Consider the following 26,140-nt stretch of genomic DNA (forward strand, 5'->3'; position numbering starts at 1 on the left):
AGGAAATAAGGAGTGTTAGATGAAGTTAATGTTTTAAAATATATCACAATACGTAACAGCAAATCAGGCTGGGTCAACCAAAATGGCAGTGATATGTGTGAATGAATTATTGTTTAAGATATATGGAACAGAGCTTGGACATTGGAGTGTATGGACAGAAGAGATTGGAAGGCTGATGCAGAAAACAATGGGCCAGTGCAGCCTTGTGATGCCCAAGGCAAGGGTGACAGTCTCAGCAGTAATGGCGCTAAGGTTGGGAAAATTTGATGATGCTGAGGAGGTGAATGTCAGTGGTTTTGCTGTGAAATAAGATGAGGATTTTAACATCCATTTATAGCTTATGCAGGACTCAGGTTCACAGATGTCTTAGTTCAGCACAAGAGGTGAACGGCTCATGTTTTAAAGTGAAAAAGTTAAATTCTGTGTTTGAATTTGATGGTTTCGATCTCAACACTGTATTGCAATGCCCTTCAGAATTGTTTCTTTATCTTCCGAAAAAGTGAAGTGGCAGATAACAAATATCCTGCTTGTTTGCATTTCTTAACAAGTGCAATAGTGATAGTGCTGTGTCCGGATTGATTGAGCTCAGGCTGTTTTATTTGGCAATGAGAAGCAAGAATTGCTGGAATGAACCCTGATTCCCAAACTTTAATCATTTTCAACAACATACGCCCAGTGAAAGCTTTGTCTGTGACCAGATACCATGTTGATAACTGAGAGGTTGCCCATTTTGGTAGGAATAACAGAAAAATGGATTATGTTTTAAATGTTAAAACATTGTGGCACGCTGGTCTGCAGAGGGACTTGGGTGTCCTTGTGCATGAATCGCTAAAAGTAGGATTGCAGGTACGGTAGATAATTAAAAAGGCAAATGGAATTTTGTCTATCATTGCTAGAGGGATGGAGTTTAAAAATAGGAAGGCTGTACTGCAGCTGTATCGAGTCCTGGTGAGGCCACACTGGAATACTGTGCGCAGTTTTGGTCTCCTTACTTGAGAAGAGATATACTAACACTGGAGGGGGTACAGAGGAGATTCACTCAGTTAATTCCAGAGTTGAGAGGATTGGATTATGAGGAGAGACTAAGTAGGATGGGATTTTACTCATTGGAATTCAGAATATTAGGGAAGATCTTATATGAGATTATGAAGGGAATAGGTAAAGTGGAGGCAGGGAGGTTGTTTCCACTAGCAGGTGCAACTAGGACTAAGGGCCATAGGCTCAAAATAAAGAGAAGCAGATGTAGGACTGAGGTCAGGAGGAACTTCTTCTGCCAAAAGATTGTGAATCTGTGGAATTCCCTGCCCTATGAAGTGGTTGAAGCTACCTCACTGAATGTGTTTAAGGCAAGGCTAGATAAATTTTTGAACAGTAAAGGAATTAAGCATTAAGGTGAGCGGGTGGGTAAGTGGAGCTGAGTCTCAAAAATATCAGCTATGATCTTATTAAATGGCGGGGCAGGCTCGAGGGGCAGGATGGCCTACTCCTGCTCCTAGTTCTTATGTTCTGACATTATATCACTTCTACAGGGGGATTGGTCAGGTACCGAACCTTGTGCAAAGCATCTGTGACTTGTATGATGCTATTGTGTGATTCATACTGATTAATGGTATTTCACACTTTTAAGGTGTGAGGAAATCTGCAAATGAAATTTCAGATAGCGACAGATTTATACTGGATGCTTCATCGAGTGCCACTTCATTATTTTTCCATCCACTCACCCACCTGAACTCTACTGAACCTACGGTTCCTGGTAATAATTGAAGTACGTCAGGAAACTGTCAATAAGAAGACATACTACCTCCCTGACGACAGCAAATGCGGCAGGAAATTGTTTAGTTCTTGAAGCAAAATGCAACAACACTGAAGGGATAATTCAAAGAGAAACAGTGCTCAGATGACCATGATGAGGAGCTAAATGAAGCAGGCCACCATTCTGAATGTAATGCAAAAATGGCAAACAGTGTTTTGTGAATGCAGTTCGCAACACCCCACCCCCACCCACCAGCTTCTGCTCCTTCCAAATTAACATGAAAATTTATGGTGATAAAGTGTCTTCATGTGCACATCAGAAATCAAGGCTTGAGAATGTAGGTGTTGCAGATAAGTGGCCGCTGACAAGATATCCCAGCCCCCTACATGTATCTGCACTGGTTCATGAAGACTCGGGAAATCAGTGCATTTATCCCTGAAGCAAGGGCATCAATCACAAACAGGATATATAAATGAATAACTAAACAGAAAAAAAAGGAAATGTGTGAGACAAAAGTGTGCAAAACAAAAATAATTTTGGCTACCTCACTGATCTGTAATTATTGCCTTGAAGCTTAATGGTCCAACAAATCATGGAACACCTCCAATGCAGATAGAGGCCATTCAGCCTATCGAGGAGGCACCAATCCTTTAGACAGCATCTCACCTGGACCCAGCAGCCCCCTTTCCCTGTAACCCTATATTTCCCACGCCTATTCCACCTAGTCTGCTCATCCCTGGACACTATGGGACAATTTATCATAGCCAGTCCACCTAACTTGAAAATCTGTGGATGTGGGAGGAAACCGGAGCACCCAGAGGAAACCCATGCAGATGCAAGTGGATAATAAAATGTGAGGCTGGATGAACACAGCAGGCCAAGCAGCATCTCAGGAGCACAAAAGCTGACGTTTCGGGCCTGGACCCTTCATCAGAGAGGGGGATGGGGAGAGGGAACTGGAATAAATAGGGAGAGAGGGGGAGGCGGACCGAAGATGGAGAGTAAAGAAGATAGGTGGAGAGAGTATAGGTGGGGAGGTAGGAACAGCAACTCATATTCCGCCTGGGAACCCTGCAGCCTAATGGTATCAACGTGGACTTCACCAGTTTCAAAATCTCCCCTTCCCCTACTGCATCCCTAAACCAGCCCAGTTCGTCCCCTCCCCCCACTGCACCACACAACCAGCCCAGCTCTTCCCCGCCACCCACTGCATCCCAATACCAGTCCAACCTGTCTCTGCCTCCCTAACCGGTTCTTCCTCTCACCCATCCCTTCCTCCCACCCCAAGCCGCACCCCCATCTACCTACTAACCTCATCCCACCTCCTTGACCTGTCCGTCTTCCCTGGACTGACCTATCCCCTCCCTACCTCCCCACCTATACTCTCTCCACCTATCTTCTTTACTCTCCATCTTCGGTCCGCCTCCCCCTCTCTCCCTATTTATTCCAGTTCCCTCCCCCCATCCCCCTCTCTGATGAAGGGTCCAGGCCCGAAACGTCAGCTTTTGTGGTCCTGAGATGCTGCTTGGCCTGCTGTGTTCATCCAGCCTCACATTTTATTATCTTGGAATTCTCCAGCATCTGCAGTTCCCATTATCTCAGATGCAAGTGGAATGTGCCAGCTCCACATAGTCGCCCAAGGCTGGAATTGAATCCGGGTCACTGGTCCTGTGAGGCAGCAGTTCTAATCACTGTGCCACTATGCTGCCTGAATCTTCGCGAATATTTACTCCTGTTGCTAATTGAGGATCTCTTTCAATTTACCACACTCTCAATGCTTCCCTCTTTCACCTCTGCCACTTCCTGCTTCCTGCTACAATGCTCTGTCTCACTGCTTCCCTCTGACAAGCCCTCACTGAAGAGGGCAGGAGACGGGCAGTGGGAAAGATTGAAGGAGGGAGTGGAAGGAGAGCAAACAGGAGGGTTGGTGGGTGGGAAGTAGCAAGTGGGACAGATTGCAGGGGGGCTAGACATTCAATAAGCAAAACAGTGGGTTTGTTTGGAAAAGAAAATGCCATGTGAAATGCTGAAACAAACATGGAGACCTTGTCTTTCAGGGAACGCCCACAATTTACGAACCTGACTAAAACAACACCATGGTGTTAGAAGGTGATTTAAATGGTGATTTGTGTACTCAAATGACGGACAGAAGAAGACTAGCTGGGCCATGCATCCTGCCACAGACACCAAGGTCTGAAGAGTCTTGACTGCATTGGCACTAAGACTCTGGGGAGGTTTTTTTGGACACTGCAGGAGTGGGAACCGTAGCAAATGAGGTTGCTGAATTTGGTAGGATGCAATCTTTGAATGTGCTGATAGTTGAGATGCAGAACTAATGTCATTGTCATGTTCGTGGCACGTTTCGCCTAAAGTCAGCATTTGCAAACGGTGAGTACTAATTGGGGTAAAACGTTTCACAATTAAGGTTTACCTTCAAAATGAAATCAGTTGTGTCTGCAACTTTCATTCCATGCAGTTACTGTTTGTTTAAAAATGAGGTGTAACAATCAGCTTTCCAAATAGTCAGTCCTCACCACATTCTCAAGTGCTGTAACCAGGCTTTCATACTCCGAAATAGTCCCAGCTAAGCCTCCTTCACCACCCTGTCTACCTGTGCTGACACCTTCAGGGGTCTATGGACTAGCACACCAAGCTCCCTTTATTTCTCAGTACTGCTGAGGGATCTACCATTCAACATGTAAATCCTTCCCTTATTAGACCTCCAAAAATGAATCACTTCACACTTAGCAGGATTAAATTCCATCTGCCGTTATTGTGCCCAATTTGCCACCTGATCAATATCAGACAATAGCATGAGACCATCTTCCTTACGATCAATAATACCACCAATTTTGTGTCATATGCAAACTTGCTCACAATACTGTCCACATTCACATTCAAGGTGTTAATGTACATAACAAATAACAAAGGTCCCAGTACTGATCCTTGTGGTCCGCCACTGGTCACAGGCTTCCAAATACAAAAGCAACCCTCAACTATAGCCTTTATTTAATATATTTTGCAGGATGTGGGTTTCACTGGCTGGCCAGCATTTGTTACTTCATCTATCATTGCTCTTGAAGAGGTGGTAGCGAGCTGCCTTCTTGAACCATTGCAGTCCACCTGCTGTGTGTTGACCCACAATGCCATTAGGGAGGGAATTCCAGGATTTTGACCCAGCAACAGTTTAGAACAGTGATTTATTTCCAAGTTAGGATGGTAAGTGGCTTGGAGGGGAACTTGAAGGTGGTGGTGTTCTCATATATCTGCTGCCTTTGTCATTCTGGATGGAGGATCTTTGTTGAATTTCAGCAGTACATCTTGTAGATAGTACACACAGTTGCTGCTGACCATCGATGGTGGAGGGAGTGGATGCTGTGCCAGTCAACCAGGCTGCATTGTCCTGGATGGTGCCAAGCTTCTTGACTGTTGTTGGGATTGAATGTATCCAGGAAAGGGGGGAGTATTCCATCTACAAAGCATAAAGACTTGTGCCTTGTAGATGGTGAACAGGCCTTTGGAGAAAGGGCGTGAGTTTCTTGTTGCACTACTCCACGCCTCTGACCTGCTCTTGCAGCTGCTGAATTTGTGGTAAGTCTAGTTGAGTTTCTGATCAACGATAACTCCCAGGATGTAGATAATGGGGGATTTAGTGATGGTTAGACCATTGAATGTCAAGGAATGGTGGTGATGGTCACAGCCTAGCATTCATGTAGCGTGAATGTTGTTTGCTACTTGTTAGTGCAAGCACTGGATACTGTCCAGATCTTGTTGCATTTGGATATGAACTGCTTCAATTTCTGAAAATTGTACCAAATATAGGGCAATCATCAGTGAGCATTCCAACTTCTGACCTTATAATGGAGGGAAGGTCATTAGTGAGGCAGCTGAGGACACTCCCATGAGGAACTCCTGCAGAGTTGACCTGGAGTTGAGATGATTGACCTCCAACAATCATGATCATCTTCTTATGTGTCAGGTATGACTCCATCTACTGGAGAGTTTGCCCACGATACCCTTTGGTTCCAGTTTTCTGAGAGCTCCTTGATACCTTACTCCTTTGAATGTAGCCTTGATATCAAGGGCTATCACTCTCCCCTCACCTCTGGAATTCAGCTCTTTTTCCATGTTTGAACCAAGGCTGTAAATAGATCAGGAGCTGAGTGCCCTGGTGGAACCCAAACTGGGCGTCACTGAGCAGGGGATTGCTGTGCAGGTGCTGCTCGATAGTGCTGTTGATGACACCATCCATCACTTTACTGATGATCTAGAGTCAAATGTGGCACATTAATTGGCTGGGTTGGGTTTGCATTTTTATGTACAGGGCATACTTGGGCAATTTTCCACCTTGTCGGTTAGATAGCAGTGTTGTAACTGTACTGGAACAGCTTGGCTCATGGAGCGGCAAGTTCTGGAGCACAAATCTTCAGTACTATTGCCGGAATATTGTTCGGGCCCATAGCCTTTGCAGTATCCAGTGTCTCAAACCCTTTCTTGAAATCATGTGGGGCGAATTGAATTGGCTGAAGACTGGTATTTGTAATGCTGGGGACCACTAGAGGAGGCTGAGACGGATCATCCGCTCAATATTCCTGGTTGACAATTGCTGCTGAAGCTTCAGCCTTATCTTTTGTGCTGATCTGCTGGGCTCTTCCATCATTGAGGATGGGGATATTTATGGAGCTGCCTCCTCATTGAGTTGTTTAATTGTCCACTACCATTCGTGACTGGATGTGTCAGGACTGCAGAGCTTAGATCTAAATTGTTCGTTGTGGGATTGCTTAGCTCTCTCTATCGCTTGGTGCTAATGTTGTTTAGCTCGCAAGTAGTCCTGTTTCCTGCCTTCACCGGGTTGACACGTCAGCTTCAGGTATTCAATGTTGCTCCTGGCATGCTGTCCTGTACTCATCACTGAACCAGGGTTAATCCCCTGGCTTGATGGTAATGGTTGAGTGGGGGTTATGCCAGCCCATGAGGTAACAGATTGTTCTAGAGTACAGTTCTGCTGCTGTTGATGACCCACAGTGCCTCATGGATGCCCAGCCTTGAGTTGCTAGATCTGTTCGAGTCTGTCCCATTTCGCACAGTGATAGTGCCATACAACATGATGGAGGTTGTTCTCAATGTGAAGGCGGGACTTCGTCCCCACAAGGACTATGCAATAGCCACGCTTACCTGTACTGTCATGGACAGATGCATCTACAGCTGGCAGATTGATAAGGATGAGTTCAAGTATGCTTTTCCCTCCTGTTGGCTCCCTCACCACTTGCTGCTTACACAGTCGAGCAGCCATGTCCTTTCGGACACGAGCTCCATCAGTAGTGTTTCTGCCGAGTCACTGTTGTTAGTGGACATTGAAAACCCCACCCAGAGTACATTTTGTGCCCTGGCCATCCTCCATGCCTCCTCTAAATGTTGCTCAACACAGAGGAGGACCAATTCATCAGCTGTGGGAGGATGGTACATGGTAATTAGCAGGAGGTTTCCTTGGCCATGTTTAACCTGATGCCATGAGACTTCATGGAGTCTGGAGTCAATGTTGAAGAATCCCACAGCAGCTCTCCATGACTGTATACCACTGTGCCAACACCTCTGCTGGGTCTACCCTGCCAATGAGACAGGACAATTCCAGGGATGGTGATGATGGTGCTTTGGCCATTGTCTTTAAGATCTGATTCCATGAGTATGAATGTGTCAGGCTGCTGCTTTACTGGTCTGTGAGACAGCTCTCCAATTTTGGCACACATCCGCCAGTGTTAGTGAGGAGGACTTTGCAGGCTCAACAGGGCTGATTCTGCTGTTGCCTTTTCCGGTGCTTAGGTTGATGCCTGGTAATCCATCCAGTTTAATTTTTTTTGAGACTTTGTAGCGATTGGTCAAACTGAATGGCTTGCAAGCCCATTTCAGAGGTCAGTTGAGAGTCAGCCACAATGCTGTTTGCCTGGAGTCACATGTAGACCAGACCAGGTGAATGTTGCAGGTCTGAAGGATATTAGTGAACCAGATGGCCTTTTCCAACAGTCAACAATGGTTTCATGGACATCAGTAGATTGTCACTTGCGGTTTTTATTTAATTGGATTCAAATTCCACCATCTTCTCTTGTGGGATTTTAACCTAGGTCCCCGGAACATTATCTGGGCCTCTGGATTAATAGTCTAGCAATAATACCATGAGGGCCACTAGGCTTCCTATTCATAAGTTAACTTTGGACCCAGTTTGCCCACTTGTGGTGGATCCCATGGACCCTGACCGTTTGGATCAGCGTTTCATGTTGAACCTTGTCACAGGCCGTTTGAAGTCCATGTGAATGCAACAACTGCATTACCCTCATCAAAATATTTCATCACTTATTCCACAATACAATTAAATTTATCTCCCTTCGACAAATCTGTGTTGACTATCCCTGATCAATCCTGCCTTTCCCAGTGTTAATTAATGCCTCTCCTCAGAAGTTTTTCCAATAATTCCCCTACCAGAGGGTAATGCGTAAATGGAACGAGCTGCCAGACAAAGTGTTATATGCAGATACATTTCAAAGACATTTGGACAGGTTCATGGACAGGAAACGTGCAGAGGGATATGGGCCAAACACAGGGAAATGGGGCCTGTTCAGGTGAGGAAACTTGGTCAGCATGGACAGGTTGGACAAATGGCCTGTTTCCATGCTGTATACCTGTACAACTGATGTCAGGCTAAGTGGTCTACGAAAACCTGGCCTATCCCTGCAATATCTCTTGAACAACGGGACCACAGTCATTATCCTTCAGTCATCTGGCACTTCACCCGAAGCTAAGGCCCCAGAAATCTCCTTTATTGCCTCCCATAGTAGCCTGGGATATATCTCGCCAAGCCCTGGGGATTTATGCACATTTCTGCCCACTAATACATCAAATAACTTCTCCTTACTAATCTTAACATACTCGAGAACCTCAGAACCCCAACTGAAATCTCCATCAATCGTGCCTTGCTCGTTTGTGACTACAAAGGAGAAATATTAAATTAAGACCTCACCCACATCCTTTCGCTCTCTGTGTAGATTGCCCCTTTGGTATCGAATAGGCTCCAGTCTTTCCTGGTAATTCTTTTGCTTTCACTGTACTTAAAATAGCTTAGGGTTTTCCTTATTCTTACCTGCCAAAGATATTTTGTGGTCCTCCTAATACATTTTTTAGGCACCCCTTCTACCTCTGTACCTCTGAAGAGTCTACCTTGTGTTCTTTTTAATGTTCTGTCCCTAACATAAACTTCCTTCTTTCTCTTCATCAAACTCTCAATATCGCTTGACATTCTGGGTTTCCTGAACCTACTGCCCTTTGCCCTTCACTATTTGAGGAATACGCTCGACCTGAATTCTCACAGTAAAATTTTTAAAAGGTTTCCATGTTTTAAATGTAAAATTTCCTGCATGTAGCTGCTCCCAGATTTGCCAGATCCTATCGAATAAGATTGGAATTGGCCTTCCCCCAATTTCAACACTTTCCTTTCCATAAATTTATAGTGTATGGTGTTATGATTGCTCACTGATACTTCAACCACTTGGGAAGCTTCTTTCTGTAGGATTAGGTCTGGCACTGCTCTCTAATTGGACTATCTATGTATTGGAGCAAAAATCTCTGCTGGATGCCCTTTAAAAATTCTACCCTGTGTAATTCTTTCACACTGAAAAGATCCCAGTTAATGTTAGCAAAGTTGAAATCCCCTAATACGTTGATCCTCTTCCTCTCACATCACTGTGATTTGTTGACATATCTGATCTTCTGTCTCTCTCTGACTGATGGGAGGCCTGTAGTGTAATCCCAGCATGTTTTTTTTATTTCTAAACTCTCCCTCGATGGCGTCATTAGAAGAGCCTTCTGAGACATTGTCCCAACAAATCATATTTCCATGTGCTGTGGAAATGCTCTAAGTTCATTTGATTTGCCAGTCAGGCTCCTGGCATTGATTCATATACAATTTAGTCCTTCAGTCCTCTCATGTGGCTTATCCTACCCATGTCAACTCTACCTTCTGGGCTGACCTCATAATCCTTTTATATCTGACTGAATCTTGCTCCCAACTTTACTCTGTATCTCATCCATCTACCAAACCAGTTTAAAACCTCCCCAACAGTACAAGCAGGCTTCCTAACAATGATATTGGGTCCTTTCCAGTTTATGTATAACATTAATATGTATATCCTTCCCTAATTAGACCTCCCAAAATGAATCACCTCACGCTCATCAGGGTTAAATTCCAGCTGCTACAGGTCCTACTCACCCCAGAAACTGTCCCAATGATCCAGAAGTCGAAAGCCTTCCTTCCTACATCATTCTTTTAGCCACATGTTCATCTGACCCCTTTTCCCATTCCTGTAGTCACCAGCATATGGCACAAAGATTGCAACCTTAGGATATTCTTCCACTTGAGTTTATGACCTAACTCTCTAGTTTCCTGTTGCAGGACCTGATTTCTTTTTTTTAGCCTATGTTGTTGATGCAGACATGCGCCACACTGATCGTTGTTTGCCTTCCCCCTTCAGAATGCCCTGCAGCTGCTGTGAGATTTCCCTGAACCTGGCACCCAGGAAGCACCATACCATTTGAGAGTCTTGTTTGCAGCCACAGAATTACCTGTTAGTTCCCCTCGTAACTGAGTCTGTCCAAGATTTTGTCGTCCTCTGCTGTGCAGCCGTGGTACCACAAAGTTGGCTGTTACTGCTTCCACTTAAGAGGTCACCCTCCCCCAACAGGATGAATCTGTTTGAGAGGGAGGTGGCCAAAAGGGACTCCTGCACCATCTGTCCACACTTAACGGTCCTTCTAGTGGCCACCCAATACTTTCCTGCCCAATGGCAGTGTGACCAACTCAATGAACAAGTTTTCCATGATGTCCTCTGCATCATGCGACATAATGAGTCCATCCATAGTTCCAATCTCTCCATATGGGCCACCAGGAGTGGCAGCTGAACACATTCCTGCACACATGGCCACCATGGATATAGGAAATGCCCTTATTTCCCATATATTGCAGGAGGAGCGTTCCACAGGGCCGAATTCTCCTGCCATGACAACAACAAACAATGAACTAGAAAAAAACCTGTGCCATCTTCTCACTAATACTTCTGAAAAGTAATCTCAAACCTTGTTTCCTCTGGTTTTTAGTCTCTCGGGTAACTAAGGCACAAACAGGGAAGTGGAATCGAGGCATATGATTAGCCATATTCGTATTGTATGGTGCAGCAGGTGTGAGGGACTATGTGGTGTATTCCTGCTCCTATTTCTTGTCTCCTTAGGGACTTAAGAGCAGCTTTTTAAACTCACTTATGGGATGTGGGAGTGGTGGTGAAACCAACATTTGTTATCCATCCCTAATTGCCCTTCAACTGAGTAGCTCACTTGATCTTTTCAGAGGTCAGTTAAAATGCAACCACATTGCTGTGCATTTGGAGTCTTGTGTAGTGCATACCAGGTAAGGATGGCAGATGTCTTTCAATAAATGGCATTGGTGAAGCAAATGGGCATTTACAATAACTAACTGTGGTTGCATTGGTCACATTAGTCTAGCTATTTTAATTCTAATCTGTCTTGAAATCAAATTTCATCTTCTGCCCATTGTAGGATTCAAAACCATGTCCTGAGAACAATATTCCCAGATACCAGATTACCAGGTCAGCAACATTACCACGCCATCATCACCCTGTTCTCCTCCTGTCCTCCGACAACCATATAATTTCCTGGGAGACATAAAATATACGGGTAACAGAGTCAGATAATTCATGCAAAGTGTGAATGAGATTCCTATCTAAACTCTGTAAATTAGATACATGCTCCTTGATAACAAAGTGTGAAGCTGGATGAGCACAGCAAGCCAAGCAGCATCTCAGGAGCACAAAAGCTGACGTTTCGGGCCGAGACTCTCTGATGAAGGGTCTAAGCCTGAAACATCAGCTTTTGCGCTCCTGAGATGCTGCTTGGCTTGCTGTGTTCATCCAGCTTCACACTTTGTTATCTTACATGCTCCTTGAGTCTCTTTGACCTCTGTAGTTCAAATGGTGTTTGTATGTCATTAAAGACATCAATCAAGTCACCTCATGAAGTTTGCTAAAATAATGAAATGTTCTCCAAACATATTGTGGTAATAGCAGTCTTGAAATTACATATCAATGTAATGGCCAATTATTTAACATTTTCCATGGTCGCTATATCACCCAGCATAAGAGGGATCAAAAACCAGGCACAACATCCCAAATGAGGCCACAGCAAGTTTCAGCAGAACAGAATGGTTCTTATTTTCTGGTTGGGTAGTCCTGGCAATAGATCCTAATGCTTTATTGACTGTTGCCATGACATCGCAGCATCAGTTATGACCTTTATGCGGTTCATGTACTAGAGCAGGTCTTTTTGCATTGAGTAATCTTTTCTTCAAAACCTATGCATGTTCAGTGTTACATTATCCACATTAAGTTATAATGAACAAGCAAGTGCCCATTCCACCCTCACATCTAAATCTGATTGTCCTAACGTTCATAAATATCTTTATATTATCAGGAAACTTATGAAGAGCAAGATTCCTTATACTGATTCCTGCATACGCATTGTTATACATGAGAACTCGCTTTCTAATTTTTCTCCCTAACTATTGGAGAAACGTGTCTATGATTTCTTTCCATCTCAGAGTATCTTCATACACTTCCTTAGGCCCTTGTTTCTTCCTCTTATCTATTTCACCACAACAGTGAGATATTTAAGAACTTTGCTTTGATAATTGTGAAGTGAAAATTAGAAAAATATTCTTCATAAATTAAAAGTGAGGAAGAACTGCAGATGTTGGAAATCAGGTAACAAAGACAGAAATTGCTGGAAAAGCTCAGCAGCTCTGATTGCATCGATGGAGAGAAATCCCAGTTAATGTTTCAGGTCCAGTGACCTTTCCTCTGAACTGATGGCAACTAGGATTTATTTTTTGCAGAAGACAGGTGGGGGAGGGGGAGGGGTAGGGGTAGAAATGGTACTTGGAAAGAGCACAAGAGTTTGCTGTCAGGGGTGAGGCAAGTTTAACACTGAGAATGAAAATGATCTGCACCTATTGTGTGTTCCTTATCCATTCTCCACACCGTGTCTTCTGCAAAAAAAAACAAACGCTTTCCTAGCTGCCCTCAGTTCTGAGGAGAGGCCACTGGATGCGAAATCTTAACTCTCATTTTTCTTCACAGATGCCAGACATGCTGAGTATTTCCAGCAAGCCCTGTTTTTGTTCTTCATAAATGTAGTTGTTGTGAATGTACAATATTAGTGAGGAATTAATAAATTACAGGTGCTAACAGTTCACCAGTACAACTTAAAACAGCACTGGGGAAAAGTTACATATTGTGTGTATTAGTGATATAGTGGAAAGATTCTGTGGTGTGTGTCCTGTGAAGTGGTGCAACAGCAGAGTGATGATATACTATCAGCATTCACCGTTGATCACAACTTCAGTATGCAGTGCAGATGCTGGAGCCAGAGTCAATACAATGTGAAGCCGGAGGAACACAGCAGGCAGGCAGCATCAGAGGAGCAGGAGGTCGACTCGCTGGGTGTGGGAGGACTGGGGAGGGGGAAGGCAGCTGGAAAATAAATAGAGGGAAGGGGGAGTGGGGCTGGGGGAAGGAAGGCGGGATGGTGATAGGTAGATGCAAGTAGGGGGCAGTAGGGATTGGTCAGTGAGAAGGGTTGGGTAGACAGGTGGGGAAGATAATGGACAGGTTGTGTCAGGTCAAGGAGGTGGGGATGAGAAGGCAGATTGAACATGGGATGAGGCCAGATGTGGGGAGATTTTGAAACTGATGAAATCCATGTTTAGGCCATCAGGCTACAGGCTCCCAAGGCAGAATATGAGGTGCTGTTCCTCCAGTTTGTGGGTGGTGTCATTGAGGCCCAGGATGGACATGTCACCCAGGGAGTGAGAGGGGGAGTTAAAGTGGTTAGCGACTGGAAGGTGGTGTAGTTTGTTGCATTCAAGCACAGATGCTCCACAAATTGGTCACTGAGGCTGCGCATGGTCTCATTGATGTAGACGATGCCGCAGCGGGAGCAATGGATACAGTAGACCAGGTGGGAGGACTTGGAAGTGAATCCCTGTTGGATTCGGAAAATTTGTCTTGGGCCTTCTATGAAGGTGAGGGGGAGGCATAGGGGCAGGTGTAACTTCTGCGGTGGAGATATAGGAGCCAGGTCTGGTGGGTTTGGTGGGGAGAGTGGAATGAACGAGTGCGTCACAGACTGAGTGGTCCCAATGAAAGGCAGATAGGGGAGGGAAATATCACTTTGGTGGCACGGTCGGATTATAGGTGGCAGAGTGGCAGAAGATGAATTGCTGGATATGAACGTTGGTAGGATGGTATGTGAGGGCTAGGGGGGATTCTGTCTTTATTTTTGCCCGGGGTGGGGGTTTGAGGGCAGAAGCATGGGAAATGCAAGAGTTGGGGTTGAGGGCATTTTCAATCACTGGAGGGGGGCAAGTGTTGTTGTTAAAGTAGGATGGCATCTGGGATTACTAGGGATGGAATACACTATCTTGGAAGCAGATGCGGCAGAGATAGAGGAATTGGGAGTAAGGGATAGCATGCTTGCAGAAGGGTGCGTGAGAGGAGGGGAAGACAAGGTAGCCAGGTGAATCAAACCTCAGAGCCAGGCCCGAAAAGTCAACTCTGTTTTTTCCTTCGCAGATGTTACCAGACCTGCTGAGCTTTTCCAGCAATTTCTTTTTTGTTTCCTGATTTACAGCATCCACAGTTCTTTTGTATTTTTTTGTTTTTTTATTAGCTATGGGAGTCAATGGGCTTGAAATAAACGTCAGTGCTGACACAGTTACTAGAGAAAGAGATGTCCAGGAAGGCGAGGGAGGTTTTGGAGATGGTCCCAGAGAGTTTGAGGTTGGGATGAACCAAGTTGATCAACTGTTCAAGCTCCTCATGGGAGCACGAGGGAGCGCTGATGCAGTTATCAACGTAACAGAGGAAGAGGTAAGGGATGATGCCAGTGTAACAGTAGAAAAGGGACTGTTCCACATATTCTATGAAGAGGTAGTCATAGCTTGGATTCCTATGGGAGACCAATGTCTCCCCTTTAGTTTGTAGGAAGTGAGAGGAGTTGAAGGAAAAGTTGTTGAGGGTAAAGACAATTTTCATTAAGCATATGAGGGTGTCGGTCGAAGGGGACTGCGGGAGGGAAAGAAGCAGAGGGCTTTTAGGCAATATAAGTGAGGGATACATGGGTACAGGGATGGATGTCCAGGGTGGAAATGAGGTTTTGGGGGCCGGGGAACTGAAAGCCTTGGAGAAGCTGGAGGGCATGGTTGGTGGGGAGTTCCTGGACCAGGGTGGAGAAAACAGAGTCAAGATAAATGCATATGAGTTCAGTGGGGCAGGAGCAGGCAGAGACAATGGGTCAGGCGGAACATGCGGGTTTGTGGATTTTGGGAAGGAGATAGAAACAGGTGGTGTAGGGTTGGGGAACAATGATGTTGAAGGCTGTGAGTGGGAGGTTACCTGAGGTGATGAGGTTATGAATGTCTGAGAGATGATGGTTTAGTTGTCAGGGTGGGGTCGTGATCAAGGGGGTGGGTGGAGGAGCTGTCAGAGTCAGCACCTGGCCTCCATGTTGTAGGGTTCAGTGTGCCATATCACAACTGCATCCCCACGCCCTTTTCAGTAGGTTTGATGGTGAATTTGGGGTTGGATTGTAGGGCTGCGCGTTCTGTAAGGTAAGAGGTTAGAGTGATTGAGGGGGTGGAGAGATTGTGGTGATATATGTCACTATAGCAATTGGAAACGAAGAGGTCAAGGGATGGTAGGACATCATGAGGTGGTGTCCAGGAGGGTGGGGTGTGTTGGAGGTGGGAGAAGGGGTCTGCAGAGGGTGCATAAGACTCAGTGTCAAAGAAATAGGTGCAAGAGGGGAGGCAGTAGAAATAGAGTTCAATATCCAAACGTAAATGGAATTTGTTGATGTGTAAGCGGAGGGGAATGAAGGCGAGTCCTTTAATGAGACTGACTGTTCGTCATCAGTGAGGGCGAGGTCTGGGGGGACTGTGAAGACCCTGCAGGGTTTGGGGCTGCGACTGGCTGTAGAGCTGGGGCCGGGAGTTGAGGTGGAGGCTGTCTCTGGACTGGGATGCATGTATGAGGATGGATAAGTCAGTGGAAGTGGAAGTGACCACACTCACAGCTACTTGACGGCATCTTCTCACACTACAGTCAGCCGTATCCCAACTCACAGCCTCTCTATCCCAAAACTGCAAGGGACCTCGACTGTTCTTCGTTCTATGCAGTATCCACACCCTCAACGAAAGCTTTTTCTCCTCCCACCAGACATCAAGGATTGTGAGTACACCAAACTTTCTCATGCTTACCTTCAAAGACAGACCTCCTCTACCACCCTAGACCCCAACCCTATCCATGACCTCATTCTTAATTTGCCTGGCGCCATGAACCATGCGGTCACCTTGGCCACCCTCGCTGACACTGTTGACAGTGTCATTTCCACCTACGTGTCCTTCCCTCCCTCCCTCCCATGCACCCAGACCGGAGACAGTCTCCACCCCAACTCCCAGTTCCAGCTCGACACCCAGCCCCAGAACTAAACCCTGCTGGGTCTTCACCAACCCCCAGATCTCCCCCTCACTGAGGCCGAACAGTCAGTCTCATTCCCCTCCGCTCACACATCAACGAATTCCATTCACGTTTGGATGTTGAACTCTATTTCCACCACCTCCACTCCGCACCTATTTCTTTGACCGTGAGTCTTACCCACCCTCTGCAGACCCCTTCTCCCATCTCCAACACACCCCATCCTCCTGGAAACCACCCCATGGTCTCCTACCCTCCCTCAACTCTTCATCTCCAACTGCAGTTGAGACATTAATCACCTCAATCTCTCAACCACACCCCCCCATCACTCACTCCAACCACTTACCCCACAGAATGCGGTCCTCCATTCCCTCCGCTCCGACCCCAAACATACACCATCAAAACCCCTGATAGCGGGGTGCAGTAGTGGTATGGCACACTGACCTCTACATCATGGAGGCTAGTTGCCAACTCTGACACCGCAGGGTGTCCCATAAGGATGCAGGCTTTGCCTGTCTCTTCATAGAATACGTGGAACAGTCCCTTTTCCACTGTTAGACTGGCACCACTACTTCCTCCATTACTTTGATGACTGTATCGGTGCTGGCTCACTCTCCCATGAAGAGCTTGAACAGTTCATCCACGAAAGTAACAGCTTTCACCACAGCCTCAAATTTACCTGGGCCATCTCTGACACCTCTTTCCCATTCTCGGACCTCAGCACCGACATTTATTTCAAACCCACCGACCACCATAGCTATCTACAGCCACCCACCCTGCTGCAAGAATGTTTCCCTTATTCCCAATTCTCCTACATCCGTCACGTCAGCTGCCACAATGGAACATTCCATTCCTGGTCCTGCTACTTCAAGGACCACAACATCCCCTCTATGTTGATCCAAAATGCCTTCAACTGCATCTCTTGCATTTCTTGTGCTTCTGCCCTCGAACCCCTCCCCTCAGCAAGAATAAAGACAGAGTTCCCCCGATCCTCACATGCCACCCTACCGACCTCTGCATCCAGCCTATCGTTCTCCACCACTCACGCCACCTGCAACCCAAGCCCACCACCAAAGAGATATTCCCTTCTCCAGTCCTGTTTGCCTTTCGTAGGGATAGCTCACTCTACGACTCCGTCAACCACTCCACACTCCCCACCAACCCCACCACACCCGGCGCCTTTGGCTTCAACCAGAGGAGGCGCTATACCTGTCCCAAACCTCCCCTCTTTACTTCATCCAATTTTTTCAACAAGCTTTCCAAATCTGACAGGGATTCACCTGTACATCCTCCAACCTGTTGTCTGCATCCATTGCTTCTGAAGTGGCCTCCCTCTACATCGGTCAGACCAAGCACACTTAGTGACCGATTCACGGAGCTCTGCACGCTGTAATCAACAACATCTTCTGGTCACTAACCATTTTAACTCTCCCTCCCACTCCCTGGGTGACATGTCCATCCTGGGCCTCCTCCAGTACCACAATGATGCCACGCGCAAACTAGAGAAACAACATCTCATATTCTGCCTCGAGAGCATACTGCCAATTGACCTGAACAAAGAATTCACCAGTTTCAAAATCTCCCCACCCCCGGCCTCATCCCATGCCCAACCCTCCATCTCATCCTCGCCTCCTTGATCCGACACAACCTGTCCATCTTCTTCACCACATATCTGCTCCACCCTACGTACAGACTAATCCCCACTACCCCCTACCTGCATCCACCTATCACCATCCCACCTGCCTTCCCCCAGTCACACCCCTCCTCCCTTTATTTATTTCCCAGCTCCCTTACTCCTCCCCAGCCCTGATACATGGTCCACACCTGAAATGTTGACCCTCCTGTCCCTCTGATGCTGCCTGACCCATTATGTCACTCCAGCTCCACACTGTATTGATACAGCTTTCAGTATGTCGGACATGCAGAGTCGCAGAGAGAGCTTGATGCTGCAATGTCTCACTTGAGGTTCCAACACATGCTACGTTATTGATCACAGAGAGCAACCACTGAAATCAGTGAGAATTTAATCTCTCCCACCCCGCCATTACTGTCTTGTTGAGTGATGTTTTGGTCAATCAGATCTACGTATGTTTTTAATTGTCGTGAGATTAGCAAAATTTGATGCTCAACAGAATTGGTCCTGAAAATGTTATCATATTTGTTGAGCGCTTTTAAATGATTGTGCAACAGTCTTCAAAGCTAAGTTTTGTAATGTTCTTAGTTTATTTTCGGATTATTCCATCTTCTACCTTCCTTCAATTTCCATGTCCAAGAATTTAATTTGCTCCAAGTGGACAATGTTAACAATTGTATTATTTTTCATACTTTTGATTTCATGTTTCAGGGCGGTACTAGATTTGGTCTGTAAACGTGCATGAATATAACTGGCTGTTCAAATAGCCCCATGACGTCCCTTCTGCCCTACAATGTGAATATCCAATGTAGAAAACTGCAGTCATTTGCAGTATCAGTGCATGGTGACGCAGGTAAAACTCTCACACAAGAGATTGTTAGTCTGTCATTGAGATCTACTTTGTTGTCAGTATTAAACTTGCTTCATCCCCGACTGCAAAGTCTGGTGTTCTTTCCATGAAGGCCATTTTCCCAATCCAATCCTGTATTAAAATTCGAGTTTACAGGTCACTGGAGAGAGTGCCTACTTTTAAGTCTTAAATGTCAAATCGGAGGTCTGCCTGCAAGATTGGAAAATACAAACCTTTGTCAATGCCATGTATTGCTGGGCATTATTTGAAATATGTTGCAATATGTTCCCTTCAGTACTTGTGGAGATCGTTCAACTAAGAGTTTACGAGTGTCACCACATGGCTGTTGTTTATGGTTGATTGAGGACTTTATCATACATTAGTGCCATACCTAGAGCACCACACATAGAATCATCCTTCATTTGTAAGTTGCTTTAATAGCTGACAGTTGAAAGAATGCTTTCATCTCACCATGCCTTGGAGTAAAATGCTTACTATTTATCCAGTGAGAGCTCTACTACTGTCAGAAGCAAATGGGTATTCTTTCAGGAAATAGTAATTCTACAACAAATAGAGAAAGTTAAATATTAGTCCAAGATTTACGATATAGCCAGAATCGGATTCTCGCCTCTCCTCATGTGGATCTGTTCGTAGGTGGCAAGACATTTTTTCCATTGTCTGTCAGATTATAATTCAAATCTGCACTTCCAAGGAGAGTGCCAGTGCACAGTATCAATGAAATTCATGTTGCAGTCAGCACAAATCAGGACAGATTCCATAACTCACAAGGTGAGTTCTGTTGCTCGTGAGCAGATGTGCATGTTTTTATACTTAAAACAGAAAATGATGGACATATTCTGCAGGTCTGGCAACATCTGTGGAGAGAGAGACAGAGGGTATCGTGTTTCACGTGAATGACCTTTAATTGATTGATTGGTTCATTGTCACATGTACCAAAATACAGTGAAAAGCTAGGTTTATGAGCGGTACAGGCAGATCAAAGAAAGCGAAACTGAACAGATCAAAAAGACTTGGTCAGAGGGATGCTGGTTACATTGCACAGGGCGTGTGCTGTGCAAGATCAATAGTAACAAGATCAGCCTTACTTGAGGTTAGGGAGTCCATTCATCAGTCTGATAATGGCCCGGAAGAAGCTGTTCCTGAACCTGCTGGTGCATGTGCCTTCAGGCTTCTGTATCTTCTGCCCGATGGGAGAGGTTGTAGGAGGTCATTACCGGGGTGGGATGGGTCTTTGATGATGTTGGCCGCCTTTCCACGGCAGTGAGCCATATAAATGGAGTCCGTGGATGGAACTTTGGCTTCCATGATGGTCTGAGTTGTGCATATGACCTTTTGCAGTTTCTCATGGTCCTGGGCAGAGCAGTTACCATATCAGGCTGTTATACACCCAGACAGTATGCTTTCAGTGGTGCATATGTGGAATTTGGTGAGGGACCTTATGGATATGCCAAATTTCCTGAGCTACCTGAGGAAGAAGGAACATTGTTGTGCCTTCTTGACTGTCACATCTACTTGGGATGCCCAGGACAGGTTGTCGGTTATCGTCATTCTGAGGAACTTGACGCTCTTCACCCTCTCAACCTCAGTTTTGTTGATATAGATGGGGGTGTGTTCTCCTCCTTTCTTTGTGAAGTTTATAATCAGTTCTTTAGTTTTCCCGACATTGAGAGACAGGTTGTTTTCATTGCATCATGTCACCAAGCTCGCCATCTCCCTTCTGTAGTTTGACTCATCGTTGTTTCATCACATCTGCAAAAAGATAGAAATGTGGAAGGTTTTAAGCAGGTAAAGGGAAGGTCAAAGAAGCAAAGAACAAAATGGAACATCAGTGATAGCATAGAATGCAGGACAGAAAGGATGACGATGATGAAAAGGACTCTCATGCATTTTTGTCAATGCACCATAGAACATATCCTATATGGATGCATCACAGTGTGGTATGGCAACTGCTGTTCCCAAGACTGTAAGAAACTATGAAGAGTTGTGAACACAACCCAGCCCAGTACGCAAACAAGCCTCCTATCCATTGACTTTATCTGTATTTCCCACTGCCTCGGGAAAGCAACCAACATTATCATAGACCTCCCCCACCCAGGTTATACTGTATTCCACTCTCTTCCATCGGGCAGAAGATATAAAAGTCTGAATATACATATGAATAGATTCAAGAACAGCTTTTTCCCACTGTTTTTAGCAGACCTCTCAAATGTTAATTCTGATCTCCCTTTCTCTCTCTGCACCACCTCTGCAACTGTGACATTGCACTCTGTCCTGCTACCCTGCTGCAATCTGTATGGTACGATCTGCCTGTATAGCTTGCAAAACAACACTTTTCACTGTATCTCGGTACATATGACATCAATCATTCACCGGAAAAAGTGAAAACAATGGGGAGAGAAAGCAATGGAAGGATCAAGAGGACTTGTCACTGGAATTAAGGGAATTATTGTTAACAGCTGTTGTCTAAAAATAGTGAGAGCGGTTAAGCTTTGGATTTGTTAATCTTGATGTTAGTCCTAAATGCCATGAATTCCATTCCTTAATTTCATTATCTCCATTGTTAGGTTTGGCTGTCAATCAATATCTCCTGTATATTAAAAAACAAAAGAACTGCGGATGCTGTAAATCAGGAAATGAAACAGAAATTGCTAGAAAAGCTCAGCAGGTGTGGCAGCATCTGTGAAGGAGAGAACAGAGTTAACGTTTCAGGTCCAGTGACCCTTCTTCAGAACCGAGTAAGTTCAGAGGAAGGCTCACCAGACCCAAAGCATTAACTCTGTTTTTTCCTTCACAGATGCTGCCAGGTCTGCTGAGCTTTTCCAGAAATTTCTGTTTTGGTCTCCTGTATAATTATTGATTTTTCACTATTGTCTTGACTGCACTTGCTTCCACTCAACTTCATGGAAGAACCATATTCCATTTTTCCAGTCATGGCTCTTAAAATCTCATCTTCCATACCAGTGATATAAATGTGACATCCCTTGACTTCGAATTAGGATGTTCCTCTTTTATAGTTAACAGCACACTTGATCACATCTGTTGCATTTCCCACAACTTTAATTTACCTCCTTCCGGCATTTATCATGTCTAGTCGCGTCAGAATTTCATAGGTTTCCATAAGATCACCCTCATTCTTCTATACTCCAGTGACTTTATCCTGAACTGATTAAGTTTCTTTTCATACATCAGCCCTACCATCTCAGAAATCATTCTGCTAAACCCTGATTCACACTCTTCATAGCCAGAACATCCCTCCTCAGGTAAGATGCCCAAACTGAACATAAACTGCAGATGTGGTCTCATCAAAGCGAAATACAATTGCAGCAAGACAGTAAGACATCCCTGCTCCTGTACTCAAATCCCCTCACCTTGAAGGTCAAAATGCTTTCTGCCTTCTTTATTGCCCACTGCACCTGCATGTTTTCTGTTATACAAGTCACCCAGGTCTGTTCGCATCTCCCTTTCCCTAATTTATTACCATTCAGATAATAAGGTATCTTCCTGTTTTACAGCCAAAGTAGATAAAATCAGTTTGATCTACATCATATTCCATCTACCTTCTCTTTTCCCATTTACTCAACTTGTCAAAATCACACTGAAGCATTTGTGCATCCTCCTCACAGTTCACCCTCCTGCTCCAGCTTTGTGTTGTCTGCAAATCTTAAACATTGCTGAAAAAGAAGGGTCTAGGCCCGAAACGTCAGCTTTTGTGCTCCTGAGATGCTGCTAGGCCTGCTGCGTTCATCCAGCCTCACATTTTATTATCTTGGATTGTCCAGCATCTGCAGTTCCCATTATCACTGAAAAAAGACACAGCTTGTTGAAGCTTTTTGTCTTGCAGTCATCAAGCCAATTCATGAGCACCAATTTAATGGGAAAACCAACAATTACGCTGCATTCGAGGAAAGTGCTGATTGATTGGCAAGTGAACTCTTGGTAGAGACGTTCCCATGGAGAATGCATCCATTAATGTTGATTAATAGTGAACTGCCAGGCTTTGTTTAAATTTTACACCAGACTGGTTGATTCTGAATGGCTTTATACTGAGAAATGAGCCAGTAATAGGTGACAGTCAGTTTTGTTCAGGTGAAACAGTGGCGGTGAGTGCACATGTGCTTTTTGTGTGTGTGGAACAGGGCCCCATGTATTAATGGATACAACTTCCAGTACACACAAGTGCACCGCATTTTAAATTTCAGCCCATAAATGAAGATTTGTGACCACTTTGCGTAGCGCCATCATCCAGTCAGTGAATGTGAACATTTCTTTTAACATTTGTTCATGAGATATGAGTGTTGTTTCTGAGGTGTATCCCAAATTGGTGAAGGAAGGGATGAGTTGGTGTCTTGAGCCATTGCATCCTCCAGGATGAAGATACACCTACTGTACTGTTCAGGTGGGAATTCCAGGATGTCAATCCAGTGACAGTGAAGGAACGGTCATGTATTCCCAAGTCAAGATGGTCTTGAAGGGGACCTATCAGCTGGTGGTGATACAATGTATCTGCTGCCTTTGTCCTTCTAAGTGATACAGGTCCCACGTTCCAAAGACACTGTGCGAGGAGATTTTCCAACTCCCTTCTGTCCAGGGCCTTTGACATGTTTTCATTGAGTCTCTCAGTAATAATAGCTCGCATTTTGATGAGACTTGTACAGCTTTGTGGCTTCAACATTAAGTTCAAAGTTTTCAAATCTTAACCTCTGATCATAAATCATTTGTTTTGTTGCATGGCCACAGCTGGTGATCATATTACAATGTCCATTTACATCTCTCCTCTGCTCCTATCTTTTTTTTTTCGCTCATCCACTTCACACCATCCTACGTTTTGTATTTTCATTGGCCTTGCTTTCTACCTTGACACAAAGCTTCTTTTCCGTTGTTTCCCTGCCTCTTTATTTGATTAAAACCTGTTTCAGATGCTGAGGTAATGTCATCAACCTGAAACTCTTCACTGGTGCTGCCTGCCTTGCTGAGTATTTCCAACATGTTCTCTTTTAGCTTCATTCACAGCACTTCGTTTTTGTGCAACTACTGAAGGGTTTGTGCTATGAACTGATGTGCATTGACAATTGAGTCCACTCTGTCACTGTTCATTCCATAAGAGGTCATGACCAACCATCAATGTGATTCAATTTTCATCTTTGCTTTAGTTGAATCTGGATCTCTCATATTCAAGAACTGTAACCCTGTCAAGTGGGAAATATAAAAGATAAATTGCAAAGGCTTGAAAAATAAAAAAAAGAAAAAGTTTCTATTCGACAATAACCATGTGATACCCTGCAATTTCTACAAAGGCCTCAGAATAAAGTTTCAATCGTTAACAATTTTGAAAGAATTGGCAGTGAATTAGATTGATCTTCCACTAGCTATTCTTACTGGCCTATTTTGTACATGTCAACCTGTAGAACTTGGGAATTCAGAATCAAATTGTTGAAATCTGTAATAAATTGTGTGCCCTGATTCTATTTTCTGTTATCCTCACAATAAACTTTAGCTTTGATCTATGGTGCAAAGAAAATGCTGCAGGAGAGAGAAATCAGCTGTTCAGCTTAGAGGCTTTGCAAACACACTGAAGTTTAGCAATCGGCCACTACTGGGGCAGTAGACTCAATGACATGAAATCTGTTGTGGCAGGGTAAGCGGAGCGGGGAAGAAATTCATCAAAATAATTCCATTGCATGGACTTGTGGCCTGGATACAGATAATTATATTTTTAATGGAATGGAGACAGTTTTCATAAATCAGTAACTTTAAAAACTTAATCAAGGAATCATATTCCCTCTGACTAAAAGTTCTTAAAAGCATTTGGGTTCACTTTTGCTTTCAATGATTCACTTTGTCAAAGATTATTGTATCATGCAAGACTGCCATACATTTAGATTGCAAAGTTCTGCCACAGAGTAAAGTTGGTCTGTTGCAGTATACCTGAGGCATTCAAAGTATATTTAGCAACACTTGTTGCTGTAAATGTGTTCTACTTATTGTCCTGTAGTGTTGTCAGCTTTAGGACTGAAATTTCTTTAAGAGTTTTGAACTTCCATCATTTGTATGTTTGTTTTACTGGCTTGCCAGATTTTGATGGAGTGGGGCATGTAGGGCAGAAAACCATGACCTTTTGTCAGTTGATTGTTTGTTTCAAACTATGAAAGTAATGTTTGTTGTCCATTTCCATAACAACTTTGAAATTAGAAAAAGATCCCAGAGTGTTTCACAGAAGCAAAATCAGACAAAAGAAATTGACACAGACCCAAACAAAGAGTTAATTATTGAAGTGATTAAAAATTGGGCCACATCACTATGTTTTATGAAGAAATGTGACAGAGATCCAGAAAGATTAAAATTTTCAGGGATGGCTTCCAGAGCTTAGGACTTAGAAGTTGAAAGCATGGCTACAAACTTGAGGGCCAAAGGATTAGACGATATGTGAGAAGCGGTATTACAGGATCGAAGCAAACTTATAAGATTGAGGAAAGAAACTGAGATATGGATGGACAAAATCAAGATAGCATTTGAAATTGGAGGTGAGAATTTTAATTACAAGTTTTTGTCAGATATCATGACTAGTGAGCTCTGCCTGGTTGAGGGAGAAATCATATTGAGGGTGAAACACAGGCCAAGTGACTACAGAGTTCTGAGAATTTGGAGGCAGTAGAGGAATTCGGTGCAGACAGGAAGAACTGCTCTTAGTATGTTTATTTTTGACTCACAGCTTACAAGATTTTTTTTTAAACGGCATAAATTGAAGCCCAGGATTAGGAGCCCAGCACAAAAGAGTAACATAACAGGTCAATCATTAGTTCATCGTTTGGTGTTAGCCATTAATTTGATTCGCTATTATACGTTCCTTTCAAATAGAAGGTAAATAGGGGAAATATTTGCAGCTTACAAACTAAAAGACCACTTGGATTTTTTTTTCATAATTCAAACTGAGAACCAAATTTAAAAAATAGAGATGACAGGCCAGGTGATGTATTGTAACTGAATGATTTGCGAGTTGGTGGACCCTAATGTGGTTCATCGTGCTCACATCTGTAGCAATTGTTGGTTGTTTGAGGAACTCCAACTCAGCTAATGAGCTGGACTGTAAGCTTCAAACAGTGTGACACCTCAGGGAGTGGAAGAGTTACCTGGATGCTGTGTTTCAGGAAGCAATTACACCCCTTAAATTGACTACGTCAAATTCAGTCAGAGGTCAGGGACAAGAGGGTGTGACCGTGAGCGAGGAAGGCAGAGGGATCCAGGAGATAGTGCTGAAGAAGCCTCAGCCCTTGAGCTTGTCTCACAGGTTTGAGATT

General features: G+C 44.4%; 1 protein-coding gene across 13 annotated transcripts in view; it reads left to right on the top strand.

The window, feature by feature from the left end:
- LOC125460282 (contactin-4-like) overlaps positions 1 to 26,140 on the top strand; it is a 2,333,145-nt gene that overhangs the window by 1,997,709 nt on the left and 309,296 nt on the right. The gene's annotated exons all lie outside the window — the stretch shown is intronic.

The sequence above is a fragment of the Stegostoma tigrinum genome, chromosome 11 (assembly GCF_030684315.1).
Source record: "Stegostoma tigrinum isolate sSteTig4 chromosome 11, sSteTig4.hap1, whole genome shotgun sequence".
NCBI classification, from domain to species: Eukaryota; Metazoa; Chordata; class Chondrichthyes; order Orectolobiformes; family Stegostomatidae; genus Stegostoma; species Stegostoma tigrinum.